Source organism: Nomascus leucogenys, chromosome 16 (assembly GCF_006542625.1).
Source record: "Nomascus leucogenys isolate Asia chromosome 16, Asia_NLE_v1, whole genome shotgun sequence".
Classification (NCBI taxonomy): domain Eukaryota; kingdom Metazoa; phylum Chordata; class Mammalia; order Primates; family Hylobatidae; genus Nomascus; species Nomascus leucogenys.
Window position 1 is genome coordinate 60,909,197 of NC_044396.1, and position 18,631 is coordinate 60,927,827.

The following is an 18,631-nucleotide window of genomic DNA, read 5'->3' on the forward strand; positions in this document are numbered from 1 at the left end:
ACATGGAAACTGAACAACCTGCTCCTGTATGACTACTGGGTACATAATGAAATGAAGGCAGAAATAAAGATGTTCTTTGAGACCAACGAGAACAAAGACACAACATACCAGAATCTCTGGGACACGTTCAAAGCAGTGTGTAGAGGGAAATTTATAGCACTAAATGCCCACAAGAGAAAGCAGGAAAGATCCAAAATTGACACCCTAACATCACAATTAAAAGAACTAGAAAAGCAAGAGCAAACACATTCAAAAGCTAGCAGAAGGCTAGAAATAACTAAAATCAGAGCAGAACTGAAGGAAATAGAGACACAAAAAACCCTTCAAAAAATTAATGAATCCAGAAGCTGGTTTTTTGAAAAGATCAACAAAATTGATAGACCACTAGCACGACTAATAAAGAAGAAAAGAGAGAAGAATCAAATAGATGCAATAAAAAATGAAAAAGGGGATATCACCACCGATACCACAGAAATACAATCTACCATCAGAGAATACTACAAACACCTCTATGCAAATAAACTAGAAAATCTAGAAGAAACGGATAAATTCCTCGACAAATACACCCTCCCAAGACTAAATCAGGAAGAAGCTGAATCTCTGAATAGACCAATAACAGGTTCTGAAATTGTGGCAATAATCAATAGCTTACCAACCAAAACGAGTCCAGGACCTGATGAATTCACAGCCGAATTCTACCAGAGGTACAAGGAGGAACTGGTACCATTCCATCTGAAACTATTCCAATCGATAGAAAAAGAGGGAATCCTCCCTAACACATTTTATGAAGCCAGCATCGTCCTGATACCAAAGCCTGGCAGAGACATAGCCAAAAAAGAGAATTTCAGACCAATATCCTTGATGAACATTGATGCAAAAATCCTCAATAAAATACTGGCAAACCGAATCCAGCAGCACATCAAAAAGTTTATCCACCATAATCAACTGGGCTTCATCCCTGGGATGCAAGGCTGGTTCAACATACGCAAATCAATAAATGTAATCCAGCATATAAACAGAACCAAAGACAAAAACCACATGATTATCTCAATAAATGCAGAAAAGGCCTTTGACAAAATTCAACAACCCTTCATGATAAAAACTCTCAATAAATTAGGTATTGATGGGACGTATCTCAAAATAATAAGAGCTATCTATGACAAACCCACAGCCAATATCATACTGAATGGGCAAAAACTGGAAGCATTCCCTCTGAAAACTGGCAGAAGACAGGGATGCCCTCTCTCACCACTCCTATTCAACATAGTGCTGGAAGTTCTGGCCAGAGCAATCAGGCAGGAGAAGGAAATAAAGGGTATTCAATTAGGAAAAGAGGAAGTCAAATTGTCCCTGTTTGCAGATGACATGATTGTATATCTAGAAAACCCCATTGTCTCAGCCCAAAATCTCCTTAAGCTGATAAGCAACTTCAGCAAAGTCTCAGGATACAAAATCAATGTACAAAAATCACAAGCATTCTTGTACAACAATCACAGACAAACAGAGAGCCAAATCATGAGTGAACTCCCATTCACAATTGCTTCAAAGAGAATAAAATACCTAGGAATCCAACTTACAAGGGATGTGAAGGACCTCTTCAAGGAGAACTACAAACCACTGCTCAATGAAATAAAAGAGGATACAAACAAATGGAAGAACATTCCATGCTCATGGGTTGGAAGAATCAATATCGTGAAAATGGCCATACTGCCCAAGGTAATTTATAGATTCAATGCCATCCCCATCAAGCTACCAATGACTTTCTTCACAGAATTGGAAAAAACTACTTTAAAGTTCATATGGAACCAAAAAAGAGCCCATATCGCCAAGTCAATCCTAAGCCAAAAGAACAAAGCTGGAGGCATCACGCTACCTGACTTCAAACTGTACTACAAGGCTACAGTAACCAAAACAGCATTGTACTGGTACCACGACACAGACATAGATCAATGGAACAGAACAGAGCCCTCAGAAATGATGCCGCATATCTACAACTATCTGATCTTTGACAAACCTGACAAAAACAAGCAATGGGGAAAGGATTCCCTATTTAATAAATGGTGCTGGGAAAACTGGCTAGCCATATGTAGAAAGCTGAAACTGGATCCCTTCCTTACACCTTATACAATAATTAATTCAAGATGGATTAAAGACTTACATGTTAGACCTAAAACCATTAAAAGCCTACAAGAAAACCTAGGCAATACCATTCAGGACATAGGCGTGGGCAAGGACTTCATGTCTAAAACACCAAAAGCAATGGCAACAAAAGCCAAAATTGACAAATGGGATCTAATTAAACTAAAGAGCTTCTGCACAGCAAAAGAAACTACCATCAGAGTGAACAGGCAACCTACAGAATGGGAGAAAATTTTTGCAACCTACTCATCTGACAAAGGGCTAATATCCAGAATCTACAATGAACTCAAACAAATTTACAAGAAAAAAACAAACAACCCCATCAAAAGGTGGGCAAAGGACATGAACAGACACTTCTCAAAAGAAGACATTTATGCAGCCAAAAAACACATGAAAAAATGCTCATCATCACTGGCCATCAGAGAAATGCAAATCAAAACCACAGTGAGATACCATCTCACACCAGTTAGAATGGCTATCATTAAAAAATCAGGAAACAACAGGTGCTGGAGAGGATGTGGAGAAATAGGAACACTTTTACACTGTTGGTGGGACTGTAAACTAGTTCAATCATTGTGGAAGTCAGTGTGGCGATTCCTCAGGGATCTAGAACTAGAAATACCATTTGACCCAGCCATCCCATTACTGGGTATATACCCAAAGGACTATAAATCATGCTGCTATAAGGACATATGCACACGTATGTTTATTGCGGCACTATTCACAATAGCAAAGAGTTGGAACCAACCCAAATGTCCAACAACGATAGACTGGATTAAGAAAATGTGGCACATATACACCATGGAATACTATGCAGCCATAAAAAATGATGAGTTCATGTCCTTTGTAGGGACAGGGATGAAACTGGAAACCATCATTCTCAGTAAACTATCGCAAGGACAAAAAACCAAACACCGCATGTTCTCACTCATAGTTGGGAATTGAACAATGAGAACTCATGGACACAGGAAGGGGAACATCACACTCCGGGGACTGTTGTGGGGTTGGGGGAGGGGGGAGGGACAGCATTAGGAGATATACCTAATGCTAAATGACGAGTTAATGGGTGCAGGAAATCAACATGGCACATGGATACATATGTGACAAACCTGCGCATTGTGCACATGTACCCTAAAACCTAAATTATAATAAAAAAAAAAGAATAAATTTCCTCCAAATTGTTTTATTTTATTTTACCTTTCCACAGTCATTCCCATATTTCTTTATGTTCAACTAATGCATATTTCATGGAATGAATTATCCCTGCATCTGGCTGAATCCCAATTAAACCTTTCCTCTCTTCCCATTGATATGTTCAGGAAACCAACCCTTTTCCCCACTGTAACATTCCCATATATTATGCCTTAGGCCATCCCACATAAAGTAGATGTTGTGAGTCAGACACAAGGGAAAACAGAACACAAGGAGGTAAAGGCAAAGAGATGATTTTAAGTAATTCTGAAAAATGTTAACTGTACCTCTAAAGCACTAAAAATCTTTTCCTGATATTTAGCCATATAAACACAAATCTAGGCATGAAATAGTATGCATAGTATTCATATGTTTAAAATACAATTCAACTCTAATATTCACCAATTTTGGAGATATTATAAATAACATAAAAGAAACAATTGACACTTGGCATTTGAATTTAGTATCTGTGGTTTAGATTATTTGGGAATGACCATGAATGCCACCAGGAAGTATTAATTTATACCTTGGGTAAGAATGTCTACCCTTCATTATGGTGTTTAGAGTAATAAGTAAACGTATGTCAGCACTTAGCACTCAAAGCAGATGTGCAAGGCACCTCTCTAGTAAAAGATCTAATTATTTTACTGGTATTCTTTTTTCTATTAGTGAAATTCCACATCTGAATTAAAAGCATTCTTGATTTGAGAAATTATAACAATCTTCAGAGTTATTCCTCAGCCTGGTATAGGCTTACAGACAATTTGCATAGTCTTAGGATTAAACAATAATTCTTCAAACTTTTAATATTACAGGTTTCTGATTATTTAATCATTCTTGCATGCACAAAGCTTGACATAACAGTATTTTGGAAAAGAAAGTAAAAGAGTTAGTGAAAAGGCTCCCAGAGGGAAACAATTAGTAAACATGGATTTTTACCTCCTTTTTTTCCTTTTGTATCAACTCCAGAGGGTGGAAGTTCTGAGAATAAGTGAACCTTCAGAAACTGCCATTTCTACACATCGAGGGAAAACTTGATAGCATTTCACTCGGGGCATTCAATTTATCTCTTATCTCCACAACACAAACAAGATAAAGGAGAGGATGTCTCAATGGCAGATTCAGTCTAATTTACAACAATGGCATATCAACTGCAAGCAATGGGAGAAGAAAGACTAAGTTAACAGTGCAGGTGGCATCTGTAAGCCTTAGAGCTTTGATAGAATTTCAATAGGCTGGACATGTTCTATAGTCAAGACTAAACAAACACTAAAGACCAAACAAACACTAAAACTAAAACAAACAAAAACCTGAAACGTTTGCCAACGATTAAAAATGTGTCTTTCATAGAGGGATAAAGGGAAGGGAAGGGTTAAAAAGGTGAGAATAAAGTTCTGGTAATAACTGATAAGCAGGAGAATGAGGTTAAATAAAAGAGTAAATTCCTGGATGCCATGTACATTTTTTTCCTGTTCTGAAATAGAGAGTGCTTTGAGTTTAAGATGAGGATAATACCTTATCCCTCTGTATGCAAAAGCTCGTTTGAGACAAAAGGCCCTGCCTCTTCCTGCTGGATGCCATTCTAAGAGACAGTATTTCTTTATGCTGTGCTTGTGCATTAGGATCAGCTGGTGGAGGTCATGTCTGAATGGTAATAGAAGGAATATCAGCTTGAACTGCTATTCAAGGAAGGATAGCTCTTCTTCCAGCTCATCTCACTCTGTCTTATCTCCACTTACAATTTGCTGGCTGCTAAAAATGCTTGTATCTGGTCTTTAAAAACATTCTTTACTCTCGTAGGCATCTTGAGGAATAAGATTAGTCCCAGTTTCGCCAGAGATGAACTCTCTGCCTCATTATCCAGCTGCAGAAAATCCGTAAGAACTCAATGAAGCTGAGTTTATCAGTCTTCATCCACCGGCTTTATCACATTTTTAGGGCTCTGATGTGTCTGGGCCTTCTAGTCTCTTCCCCTTCCGTTTTCAGCCTATCAAGTCAATGTGGTTTCATTTTCAGGCACACAACTTCGACACATTCTCTGTGCTTGATTAACTTGTGGTTGGAAATAGGTGTAAGAGTTGAAGATTGCATAAGTGCACACTTGCTGTTTCTACACTAAAGACCTTGGCACTGAGTTCCAGGTTTGAACTGGTGATCATAATTTAGCCAATCCTGAGAAAAGAGGTTCGGGTCTGACAAATCTGCCTTACTTAGAGTACTCTCTGCTCTCACTGTCAGTGATACTGGAATTTTTAGTCAAGATTCTGAGAGGCTTCCATCATCCTGGACTTTAAGGGATGGTTATGAGCTTGGGGACCCCACAGGCAACACAACCTAACTAAGGTCTTAGCAGTTTGGAACTACTTTTTTTTTTTTTTTTTTTTAGATGGAGTCTCACTCTGTTATGCAGGCTGGAGTACAGTGATATAATCTCAGCTCACTGCAACCTCCACGTCCTGGGTTCAAGCGATTCTCCTGCCTTAGCCTCCCAAGTAGCTTGGGATTACAGGCACATGGTACCACACCTGGCTAATTTTTTGTATGTTTAGTAGAGATGGGGTTTTGCCATGATGGCCAGGCTGGTCTCAAACTCCTGACCTCAAGTGATCCACCCTCCTCAGCCTCCCAAAGTGCTGGGATTACAGGCGTGAGCCACTGCGCCTGGCCATCTTTAGTTACTTTTAACGTTAATAACAGCTCAAGATTTATCACATACTTAACAATCTATAGAGACAGAATTTTTAAACAGATTGACTGTACATATTGTCCTAAATTATTATACTTACATACAATAAATGGAATGGAGTATCCTTATCTAAAATCTAAAGTGCTCATAAGCATTTTGACAAATTTTTCTTATTGGGGGAGGCTTTCTCTCTAAATGTGAAAAAAATGTGTAAGAACCAAACTGTTTGGTTCATATCAGAGCTTTGGAAAAAGCAACAAGTATATTGGCAGATTATTTTCAGTAGCATTAGCATAATCTAATTAACAATGAAAATACTTGCATTTACTGGTATTCCCTAATATTTAAATAGGTATGGCTAAATGACCTCATCCAGCAGGATTTTAAAAGAGATCATATTTGAAGGTGTCCAGTGAAAGCAGCGATGAGGGATAACTTTATTATTATATTATTAATTTGGGGGTTATTTCTCCCTTCCTTCCTTCGTTCATTCCTTCCTTCCTTCCTTTCTTCCTTCCTTCCTTTATTCTTCCTTCATTCCTTCCTTCCTTCCTTTCTTATTTCTCTCTCTCTCTCTCTCTTTTTAACTAATCAAAAGAGAGCTGAAGTATTGGGTTATTTCATTTGGATCTTATGGGTTCATAGGAATGTTCTTTGTAGAGGCAATGAAGAGTTTGCTTTTTTGGCTGGGATGATAAATTATTGAAGTTTCCAAGCCAAAATTATATTCTTTAACCTTCAGTGGTAAAATTCTATAAGGGATTAAATAGATTCAAAGTAATTTTCCAAGTTAGAAGGACTTTTACAAAATTTGTAGAGGCCCTCATTCATGGAAACATGGTAAGGTCTTCCACGTGGGCCACCATAAAATGTGCCTCCAAAACTTTCACAATAGTCTCAACTCTTCTCCCATAGGTCTTTGAATTAGTCAGGGTTCTCTAGCAGGAAGAACAAATAGGATAGATGTATATATGAAAGGGAGTTTATTAAGGAAAATTGACTCACCCAATCACAAGGTAAAGTCTCACAATAGGCTGTCTGCAAGTTGAGGTGCAAGGAAGCCAGTGGTGATCAGTCTGATCCCAAAACCTCAAAAGTAGGGAAGCCGACAGTGCAGCTTTCAGTCTGTGGCCAAAGGCCCAAAAGCCCCGGGGCAAACCACTGGTGTAAGTCCAAAAGTCCAAAAGCTGAAGAAGTTGGAGTGTGATGTTTGAGGGCAGGAAGAGTCTAGCACAGGAGAAAGATGAAGGCCAGAATACTCAGCAAGTCTGCTCTTCCATCTTCTCCTGCCTGTTTTATTATAGCTGTATTGGCAGCTGATTAGATGATGCCCACCCAGATTGAGGGTAGGTCTACCTCTCCCAGTCCACTGACTCAAATGTTAATCTCCTTTGGCAACACTCTCACAGACGCATCCAGGAATAATACTTTGCATCCTTCAATCCAGTCAAGTTGACACTCAATATTAACCATCACAGTCTGAAACCTGAAGAATTTGAAATTTACTTTCATTTATACACAGAATGTCAAAAACCTAAACACTCATCAGAGAATTCAACAACAAAAGAGTAGAGATTCAGCAATTTTGTCAGAAGCTTGCTTGAAAATATTTAAGATTTGAGCATTAGCAAAACATGTTCACTATCCAATCCTCAAAAGATTTCTGGCCCCATTCCTTTAATTATCATCAAAAGGCAACCTACTTGAGCCATAGTATCTTAGTTTTCTGAAAAAAAGTATCTTCCCTTTGGACTCAATATTATGTCTTTAGCTTTTAAATAGGGTCAATATAGGAAAGATCCATTTTGAGAACATTTCTGTAGCTTTGGTAAAACCATTTTTTCACTGTTACTCAATGTCCTTTATATACAGATCTGTGTGATAAATTCTCCATAGAATTTTGTGTCAAGAAGTGTTTCTCTCCCTAAATTAATACTGGCCTTCATTTTTATCAAATATTTTGTAACTTTGATCAAATATTCTTCATCCCTTCTTAATTTTAACAGAAATCTCAAGTTAACTTAAACTTGTATTGGGGTTATTGACTAATTTCAGGGATCTAGTTACTTATATTTTCTTCTCTTTCTTATCAATTTCTAATTAATCTTTTTATTGTTAAGCTTTGGTCTAACATCTAAATTATATCAATTCTTTATGAAATAGATGAAGTATAAGTATAGTGACCATATACTCTGTTTTTTTTCCAGGGATATTTTGATTTCAAGTGGCTTTATTCTTTTACTCAAAGAAGATTAGTTGAAATCAAATGATACGCTTCCACATGTCTTTGTAAAAATTTCATGAAAATAAATTCACTGGCCATTGGAAATTGGAAAAACTCTGGATCCCAATTTTGGGCTGAGAGAATATTGTCACAAAGCTTTATATCATAAATAAGCCCAGCCTTACTCCAGTACTCCAGACCCATACTTCCACTGACCATTAGCCATCTTCACTTAGGTGTTCCCCACAGACTCAAACTCAACATATCCTTCCCATTAAACCTCGTGCTTTTTCCTAAGCTTTCCATACGTTGGCTAGTGACTAATAATTCAAGTAATTTCCTTCACTGCTCCACCCCATTCAAATTAACCATCAACTTTATTGATTTGATCTTTTAAATGACTAATCAATTGCCTCCTCTTGGTTTCTCCCTTCACCATCCTAGTTTATTATTTATCCCTGGACCCTTCATAATCTTCCCAACTATCCTCACCTACTTTTCCAATCTCATCTTGATCCTATCATCTGAGTTTTCTTTATAACATTAAAATCTGATTATGCTATTTTCATTTTTAAAAAAAGAGTAGCTCTTGCGTTATCTACAGAAAAATTCAACTTATATAATCATGACACACATAGGTGTTGTCTCTGACCGCAATACCACCAGCTCCTCCCGTAACCCAAGTGTTGTAGCCTTTCACACCCCCACTTCCCTCCCCTGTCATAGCACAACTCTCTTCAATGCCCACCTTCCTCTGGTAGGTCTGGGAAAAGCTGAAGGGGAGCCGGTGCATATGAGGGTCTGCTTTTCTGCTACCACCAGCTCCTACCTGCTGCTCTCAGGTCTGGCTCAAACCTTCACCTGTTTCCCTAAGGATCATGGAATTCTTGAACAACCATCTCCCTCAACTGCTGTCGCCTTTGCAAAGTAGACCTCAGTAGAAGGGTAATTCCAAGGGTAATTCTTTTCCATGTCTTATACTTAAATTTCCCATGGACCCTTTTTCATGAGGCTTTTACGTATGACTGACTTGTATGCAAGGTTTGAAGATATTGACAGAAAATATACAGAACAATTTGGAACAGGGAACAGCTTAATATTAAAAATGTCACATGAAGCAGGGCACGGAGGCTCACGCCTATAATCCTAGCACTTTGGGAGTCCGAGCCGGGTGGATCACTTGAGGTTGTGAGTTCAAGACCAGACTAGCCAACATGGTGAAACACTATTTTTAGTAGTAGTAGGTTACTACTACTTAAAAAAAAAAAATCTGGGCATGGTGTGTGTTGTGCCTGTATTCCCAGCTACTCAGGAGGCTGACGGACCAGAATTGCTTGAACTGGGAAGCGGAGGTTGCAGTGAACCAAGATTGCACTACTGCACTCCAGCCTGGGCGACAGAACAAGACTCTATGTCAAAAAAAAAAAAGGTCACATCACAGATCTTCAAAGTCCTTCAACCATCTTTGCAACTGAGAATTTCTCAGCAAGCACACCTTTCCTTTTTAAGCCTCCACCCACAGCCACCTTCTTGAGCCCTCTGCCTCTGTTTTTTTCTCTCTGCTGTCCTCTTTTCTCCCTAGTTGCCTGTGCCCAACTCTCAAATTCTTCATTATTTATCATATAGAGTAATGGGCTGTACTTTCCGCTCACTCTCTCTGACCCCAAACTAGGCCACAGCCTTCTCTTTATTTATTATTATTATTATTATTTTACTAAAATAAAGGGACCGTGTACTTTGGCAGAGACATTTGCCATTCCACTTTTTCTCTTTACCATACACAGATTATATTCCTAGCCTGGGCTTCTCTCTCTACTACTTTCTGTAAGCCAAAGAGGAGCAATTTTTTTTTTTTTAATTCACCACCTTTCTAAAACAGGTGCACAATGATCATTTTGTTCCCGTACAGATTCGATCTTAAGATACGTGTGAATTCCTTTCTAAGTTTTATGAGTTTTCCCTTCAACATTCTCACAAGAAGAAGTGCTTATTTGTTATCTATTAACACTTTTTGGGGCCAGTTTCCAATTTCCCTTCTAGCATCTTTTTTTTTTTTTTAAACCTGGTATTACAGTGCTCTACAAATATCTTTTATGGAGCTTTATCACATCATATCTTAGCTTTTTATTGCTGTTTCCTAGGTAAAATTTTTCATTACTTACTTACTCTTTGTTTCGTTGGACTGTCTCCATAGATCAATAGATCTTGTCAGAAATGTTTCCACCTACCAAGTGGCTCACGGACAGACTTTGTGAATATGACCAAATACAGAGAGGAGGAGAAAGAGGAAGTTCAATTTGTGAGTAAAAAGCTACAGAGTAGGTCCACTGTTATAAAATAAAATGATTCCTTTTAAAAGACTGGTATGGTTTAGTATAGTGAGAAAAAATAGCCATTATTATATTAAATTGTTCTTCTACTGCAACTGGATAGAGGTCAACAACAACAACAACAAAAACTTCCCGGAATCTTATAGGCCTTTTAACAAATTTGAATGTTTTTATTGTTAAACAGATATTTATTTTTCCTCCGATGTATATAATGACACAAAACCTAAACTCGTAAAAACCCCAAAAGAAAAGGAAGGAAAATGGATGAAGTACAGTTCAGCACAAATAATGCCATCTCGCTTCCACATGAATTATTCATGGTAGCTATTTATATAGTGTAATTCTTATACTTACCTGACAATATGCTGACAGGTTCTTCTTTCTACTCTATTTTCCTCAGTAGGCTTATTCAAGTCTGAAAAGAAAGGTAAGAGAACAGCGGACTCTCTCTCTTCTTAGAAAGTACTTGGATTATGTCTCAGTTGTAGAAAAATATATTAAGATATTATATTTACAGGAAGCAGTCTCATTTTTGTGGCTCCTTTAAAAGATGAGAGCATAAATGTAAGTAAAGGAAAAACTGGGTCCTCCCACCTTTCTTCATGATTTCATGAATCACTGAATCCTAGGCCTGGAAGGGACCTTGAGAGCCTCCTTCCTACCCCTACCCTCAGCATGAAGACATGAGCTGTTCAGAGGAGAACCAATCCCATTTTTCTGGTCTCACTGAGAAGGTCCCACATCGTCCCTTGTCACTCACTCCAGTGTAACAATCCTGACATCAGAATAGTCTTCCTGATGGATAACTGAGTTCTTCAGGTTGCTTTCTTATCCTCTTATATTAACCTGGGGAGGTCAAGATAATTAATTCATACTTTACTATTTTCTCTAATTAGGCATTATTTTATTTTGTTTCCTCATTTCAAAGTTTTTCACTGTCATAGCATAGTTAAGCATATGGACTTAACACCATATACTAGCTGTGTGACCTTGGGGAAATATTTTAACCTCTCTACACTTCGATGTCATCATCAATAAAATGGAGGTAACAAAACTACCTACCTCGTAGGGATCTTAGGAAGATTAAATTAAATGAGTTAATATTTGTAAATTCCGTGACTCAGTGCTGACGTATAGTGTTACATAAATGTTTGCTAAAAAATTTAAAGCATATTTAGAAAAAAGGAAAGACAAATTTAGAACATATAACAAAATACAAAAAAATTATCAATAATTTTACTGCAGAGATAACACTGTTTATATTTCAATATGTTTCTGTCTGGTCTTATGTATATATAAATGACATATATAGCACATAATTGGGATGATGCTATATTTGAGAGAAAGCGCCGCATCATCAGCTACTTCACTTAATGTTACTTTATAAACATTTCTCCAGATTCTTAAAAATCTTTGCAAATTATGTTTAGTGGTTGTACAGCAATCCAGTTTATGGGCCTACACCATCAGCAATCTCCCTGTTGTTGAGATATGAGGTTTTTTGGGTATTTCCTTTTTTTAGCTAATTCAGTGATAACTGTCTTTATAAATAAACTTTTATCCATCTTTTTGAATATTTCTATTCTAAATTTCCTTGAAGCAGGATGCTGGGAGAAAGGATACCTTGAAGATTCCAGATACATACTGTTAAATTATGTTCCAGTAAGAAATGTATTAATTGATGCTCCTAAAAGTAATGTATGAGGTATCATCTTTCATAGCAACATTAAATGTTGCTTTAAAAAAAGAAACATAATTTCCATTTTAACAGTAAAAAACTACCATATTTTACCATAGTTTAATATTTTAATTTGAATTTTTGATTCCTGGTTAGAGTGAATATTTCTATTAACTATTATATACTAATTATTGAGTGTATACTAGCTACTGTAAACTAGTACATTTTTATTAAGTCACGCCTTAGCATTTGGCTCTCCAAGTGGAATTCATTGTTCTTTTATGTTTTCCTTTGGGTCATGTTTTCTAACTTTAATTGACTTGTGATTTTCCTTTAGAGAGTTTTTTCTTCCTTGGGTTATTTTCCTATACTGGAAACCAAGGTAAGAGGCTGTGTTGGCATTGGGGCCCAACTGACTTGTATGTGGCATAATGGGATGTTCCCATCTTTGCAAGTCAGGAAAAACCATCAAGTGACTAGTATGAGTTAGTATTGATCTGGGTTCTGTGGAGATAAGAGAGGGTCCTTACTCTCCTAGAGTTTTAAAGTCTAGTTGGAAAGAAATGACCAATGCTTGAAACAATTAGTGATCAATTAAGGCAGCCTATACTGAGTGACTTGTGGAATACATACAAAGTGCTACAGCCATTTAAAGAAGGGAGAGATCAATGATAATGTGACTAATCATCATCCATGAGGTTGGCCTTGGCGGAGGGAAGGGCAAGCAGTTTGGGTGAAAAGAACTACCGAAGTAAATGGCAGCGTATCATAGATGAAAAGAGCATGAATTTTTGTGTCAGATCTGGGTGGGAAGCCTCGGCTACACCACTTGGTAACTTTAACCTCAAGCAAGTGTACTAAGTGGATTTTATTCTCAATTCTGCCACTTATGAGCTGTGTGACCTTGGGGAAATAATTTCTATGATAAGTCTAACTTTGCTCATGCATAACATAAGGATAATAAAAGGACCTGCCTCACAGGATTGTCATGGGGATTCAGTGAAAAAATGTGAGAACTGGGGCCTGGCACATTATAAGCACTCAATAGTGTTAGCTTTTATTATTAACCTATGTAAGCATCAATACGTAAGTTACTTATTAATATGATACAGTAATGATTCTCCACTATGTTAGATAACTATGGATATTCTGATTGAGAATTGGGCAAATTTGGCACTGAAAAGGAATGGAAGAGACTGGAACTGGAAGTTTTCCTCCAAATCATGATACACATATTAAATTTGGGAGTGCAGTGCTCAGCTCTGCACTCTGGTCAGTTATTATTCATTGGAGCACACACCCACAGACCTGTTCCTTCCATTTAGCTTGAGAGCCTGATTTTTCTCTGCAAGGCTCAAAGTCAGCTCTGATTTTTTAAAGATCAAATTCAACACTCTCATCAATATATCCTAAAAAAAGATACAGTTAACATTCCTAAAATAGGAATTAAAATAGACATATAATTAAAATACTAATTAAGTAAAGAGGTACTATATTAGCAACGCTAAAGAAAATAGAAGGATTTAGAAAAATCAAAATACTGAGAGTGAAGGTTTTAAAATATGTACGCATTCCTTCTTGACATTCCTCCCCTAAAATGGTGGAGCCTAGTTTCACTATCCTGGACTGTGGGCTGGAGTTAGTGACTATTTTAATGTATAGGATGAGGTGGAAGTGACAGTGTTTGACTTCCAAAACTGGGCCATAAAATCCTTTGCAGCTTCCTTTCTGTCTTGGGTCCCTCTCCTCAGGGGACCCAGCAGCCTTGTTTGGAGGAAACTCAAGAAGCCCTAAGGAGAGGTCCAAGTCGTAAGGAATCAAATCAAGACCTCCTGCCAACAGCCGGCACAAACTTGTCAGCCATGTGAGTGAGTAATTTTGGAATAGAATCCTCCAGTCGCAGGCAAGCCTTAAAATGCCCGTAACCCTAGCCAACCGCGTGACTGAAACCTTATGAGAGAACCCTGAGCCAAAACCACACAGTTAAGCTGGTCCCAAATTCCTGACCAACAGAAAACTGTGTGATAATAAAAGTTTAATTTTTTAAACTACACTTTGGGGTAATGTATTATGCAGCCATATATGACTTACACAGCAAATGTGATCTAAACTGAGATTTTACCATGAGATACTTAACCTAATTCACTTGAGGAAAAAAGAAGGCAAAGCTCATAGTGAACTAGAGGGAGATTTTGATATGTAGAAATGAAGAAAATAAGTAGAAAAGCAAACATTAAATAGGAAATTAACTATAAGCAGGTCATACCTTGTGGAACAGACTGGTTAGCTGTTCAAACCCATTTCTTCTTTCTCCCAGATATACTGCTGGATTACATTTCCCAGCCTCCCTTGCAGCTGGATGTGGCAATAATACCAATTGCTAACCAACTGGACTGAAAATCTCTCACAAAATCTCCAATGCTGTCCCTTTTTCTGTCTGCCAGCTAGTTGTTAACAACCAGAGTAATCTTGGAAGATGACAGAGCCTTTAACAGCCTAAGGTTTTCAATAATAGTGAAGCAGACAGCCCCCCAAACCAGGCTGCTGGAGGATTTATGCCTTCAATGTGGCTTCTGTAAGTTCTTAGGCAGCTTCATCCAGCCACCAGATTGAGAAGCGAAGTGCATAAAGGCATGCTGGCTTCTTAACCACTACAGCCAGGAGGTAACTCACGTCACTTTGCTCACATTCCTTTGGTGCAAATTAGCCATTTGGACCTACCTAAGTGGAAAGAGAACTGGGAAATGCAACCCTTGTTTAGGCTGCTGTTCTCTAGCAAAAACTCTACACAAAGTAAATGGGCATGGATCTTTGACAGATGTGCCATAGTCTCTCCCTTCCTTTTTTTTTTTTTTTTCTGTAGAGACCAGGTCTCACTACGTTGCCCAGGCAGGTCTCCAACTCCTGGCCTTAAGCGATCCTCTTGCCTCAGCCTCCCAAAGTGTTGTGATTACAGGTGTGAGCCACAACACTTGGTTAGTCTATCCTTTCTTACACACGAAGACTCAACTCCCAAGGAGGAAGACTAAAGGACCCATCCAGATCATGCCTCCAGCTCCAAATCCAAGATCTCCAAAATGTACATAGTATTCTCGTAAAGTTGCCAGATGTTGTGATCTGGCAAACTATAAACAGAAGATATGTTACACCTCATACAAAACATATAATAATGGAACAGGGACATGATAACCGTAAGAAACAATCTGACATAATCATTGTTTCATCAGAATGCTGAAACTCTGTCAGTCAGGCATTGTGCTGTATTTCTGCCCTGTGGGTAGGTAAATTCCTTGGATATGCCCTGTCCTTCTTTCTGGAAGGAATCACTTGTCCATTGTTTCCAAGGCCCCTCATTCAAGGCCCTAGGAGTTTCTTCCTTTTATTTTATCTATGGCCACATCTAAAATAAATATTCAGGAACATGCCCTCTTTGGGGGCTGTTCTAGCACATTTTCTAGCCTGTTTCCTACTGCTACAAGTTTGGGGACTCAAGTGTTGTTTATTAAGGCTCAAATAGTCTAAGGCTCACGGGTTCTTTGGCAATGTATTTCCCTTACAAACTTAGGCTTTTGTGTTACTTGCTTCCCATCAGTTCCGTGTGCCAATAACCATATTAAAATTTTCCTGCCTCCAGCCTGAGTTGTTTCTTTGTTTCCTGACCCATGGCTTCTCTTTTTCAGCTCAACGATGCTCTTTTGAGATTATAAAAAACAGCTTTGACCTTATAATGCTCTTTGACATAAGACAGCATCACTACTGAACTTTTATCACTCAAAGTCTCTTTCAGCTTCATATTTTACTGTTTAGGGTCTAGGCTCTGTCTCTCTTAGCCCCCTTATATTCTGTTCACAACCAATAAATTCTTTCCTGAGCTCATCATTTGTATAAGGTATGGCTGAAGGCTGGGGGTTCTACCCTCTTCCTGCTCTGGTACCCTGATTTCCCTCCTGTGGATCCACTCAGCAGCAGGGGGCATCACTGATTATGCCATTTCAGTATCAGGAGAAAATGAGTTCAATTTTTAACAACTGTTCTTAATGTCATTTGTATTCCAGAACAGTTACTTTTGCTAATTTGGCAGATGTGGACAAGGTTCAATAAAATTCAAAGATAAATATAAACACATGAACTCTGTGGTCTGGATAAATGGCAATGAAGAACAGTCTTTTGTCAGAGTGCTCATTGATAGAATCTTTTAAGTTTTAACACTATGAATGTTAAAAACAATTCAACCAAATGACAGGATTTTGTTGGGTTTTGGTGTGGTAAAAGCTATTTTGTTTAAAAGATAATTACGCTGGGCACCATGGCTCACACCTGTAATCCCAACACTTTGGGCAGCCGAGGCAGGCAGATCACTTGAGGTAAGGAGGTTGAGACCAGCCTGGCTAACATGGTGAAACTGTGTCTCTACTAAAAATACAAAAATTAGCCAAGTGTGGTGGCAGGTGACTGTAATCCCAGCTACTGGGGAGGCTGAGGCAGAAAATTGTTTGAACCCAAGAGGCTGAGGTTGCAGTGAGCCAAGATCACACCAGTGCACTCCAGCCTGGGCAAGAGTGAGATTCTGTCTTAAAACAAAAGATAATTAAATATTAATATTTTGCCACATGGCATGCTGATGATTGGAGTTATGACTACTCAAGGTCTGGAAGATTGTAGTACAAGATATTTACATACCATACTCCACAATTAAACAAAAGACTGTTTTCCAAATTGTTTTTCCATTCATGAAGGGAGATGTAAATTTCTTTCTTGGAGGGATGTATTTATGATGGTGGAAGTAAGAGACATCCAAATAAGCAGTTTCCACATGATGATGATGATGATGATGATGATGAAGGAAGGGAGGAGAGAAAGAGGGAGTGGGAAAAAGGAGGAAGAGGAAATTAAGAAGGGAAAGGAGGATGAGGAAGAGAAAGAAGCATAAGGAAAAAAATATTACGTTTTATCATGATGATCAGTAATCATCTGACAATTGGCCCAATTCACTTTGTCATCAGCCAATAAATCAACATGAACATATAGGATCCCAAGTACCTACAAAAACTCATATTCTGCAGTTACAAAGAACCTCACTTAAGATAATGGTAGCTGTTATGATGGAATACCAGAAAAGGATTTGTTTTCATTTTTCTCTAACTTTTCTTATTTATGTTCTATCAGAGTCTTGCAAGGCAAACAGTATTATTCTCATTTTACAGATGAAGAAACTTGGCTCAGATGTCATTACAAGAGTAGAGGAGCAGGCATTCAAACTTCAGGTCATCTGTCTCCATGGTTCTGAAGCCTTTATTATTCGATGTGTTGTGGAGATTATGCAAGACACTGCACATGAACGCAGAATGCCTGGCACATAGTAAGCACTCAAATGTGACTTTCTCTCCGTCCCTGGATCCCTCACTGGAGACTAGATAAACTCTATGTTCACTGTTGTGCACACAGAAAGAGTAACTACATTTTCTTTTCAATTCCAACGAAAAGTGTCAGCATGAGCTTACTTGAACCTCATTAGGGGTAAGAAGTAGGATGGCTGTGAGTTGATAGTTTTGACATATATTTTGATAAATCACTATATTACCTAAAAGCAAAATAGTGATATGATTTCTTTATAGGAAGCGTTCCTTATTTCTCAGATCACAAGCCTGCTATTTTCTTTAGTTTATAAAATGATAAGCATAAAATAAAATAGCTAGTATAAATTGATGTTTTTATGTTTTTATAAGGGTCATATTCCTTCTAAACTTGAGTAAGTATGTAATTTTAGTGAAGGAGTCCCAGATTTTAATTCTTTTCCTACCGCTTATTAGTTATATAACTTTGGCCAGTTATTTGACATTCTCCAGCTTCAGCTTTTCATTTGTAAAATGCAGATAACACTTGCCTTGCAGAGTTGCTGAGAGAATTAAATGAGGTGAGGTATAAATTCAATAATACATAGTAAGGACCCAAGAAAGTAAGCACTTCCTCCTGTCCATGAGTTGAAAGGACGAATGTTGGCCTAATCTCCTTTTTATGATTAAAGAATACAATAAAATCATATAGGTAATATTAAAGTATAATTGTGACAATTTCTTTTTAAGCATTTAATAAAGATCTACTAAATTTGCCTTCTCTGGAGATCTTTAGCATTTTTGGCCCCCAGTATAAATGTATTAATATTAAATTGATCAAGTGATCATTAGAGAAGATGAGAATATTTATGTTCATTGATACATACTCTGCTTGAACAAAACAAAGACCTTAGAAATTATGGTAGTCATTAGTGTCATTTGCCAAACAGTCCCAACTCTCCTCATTTCAGGGCTCATGAAGGAACTGCATTTCCTGGCTTAAGTGGGACTATATGACTAGTCCTGACTAAGTACGTGTTGACCTGGTGC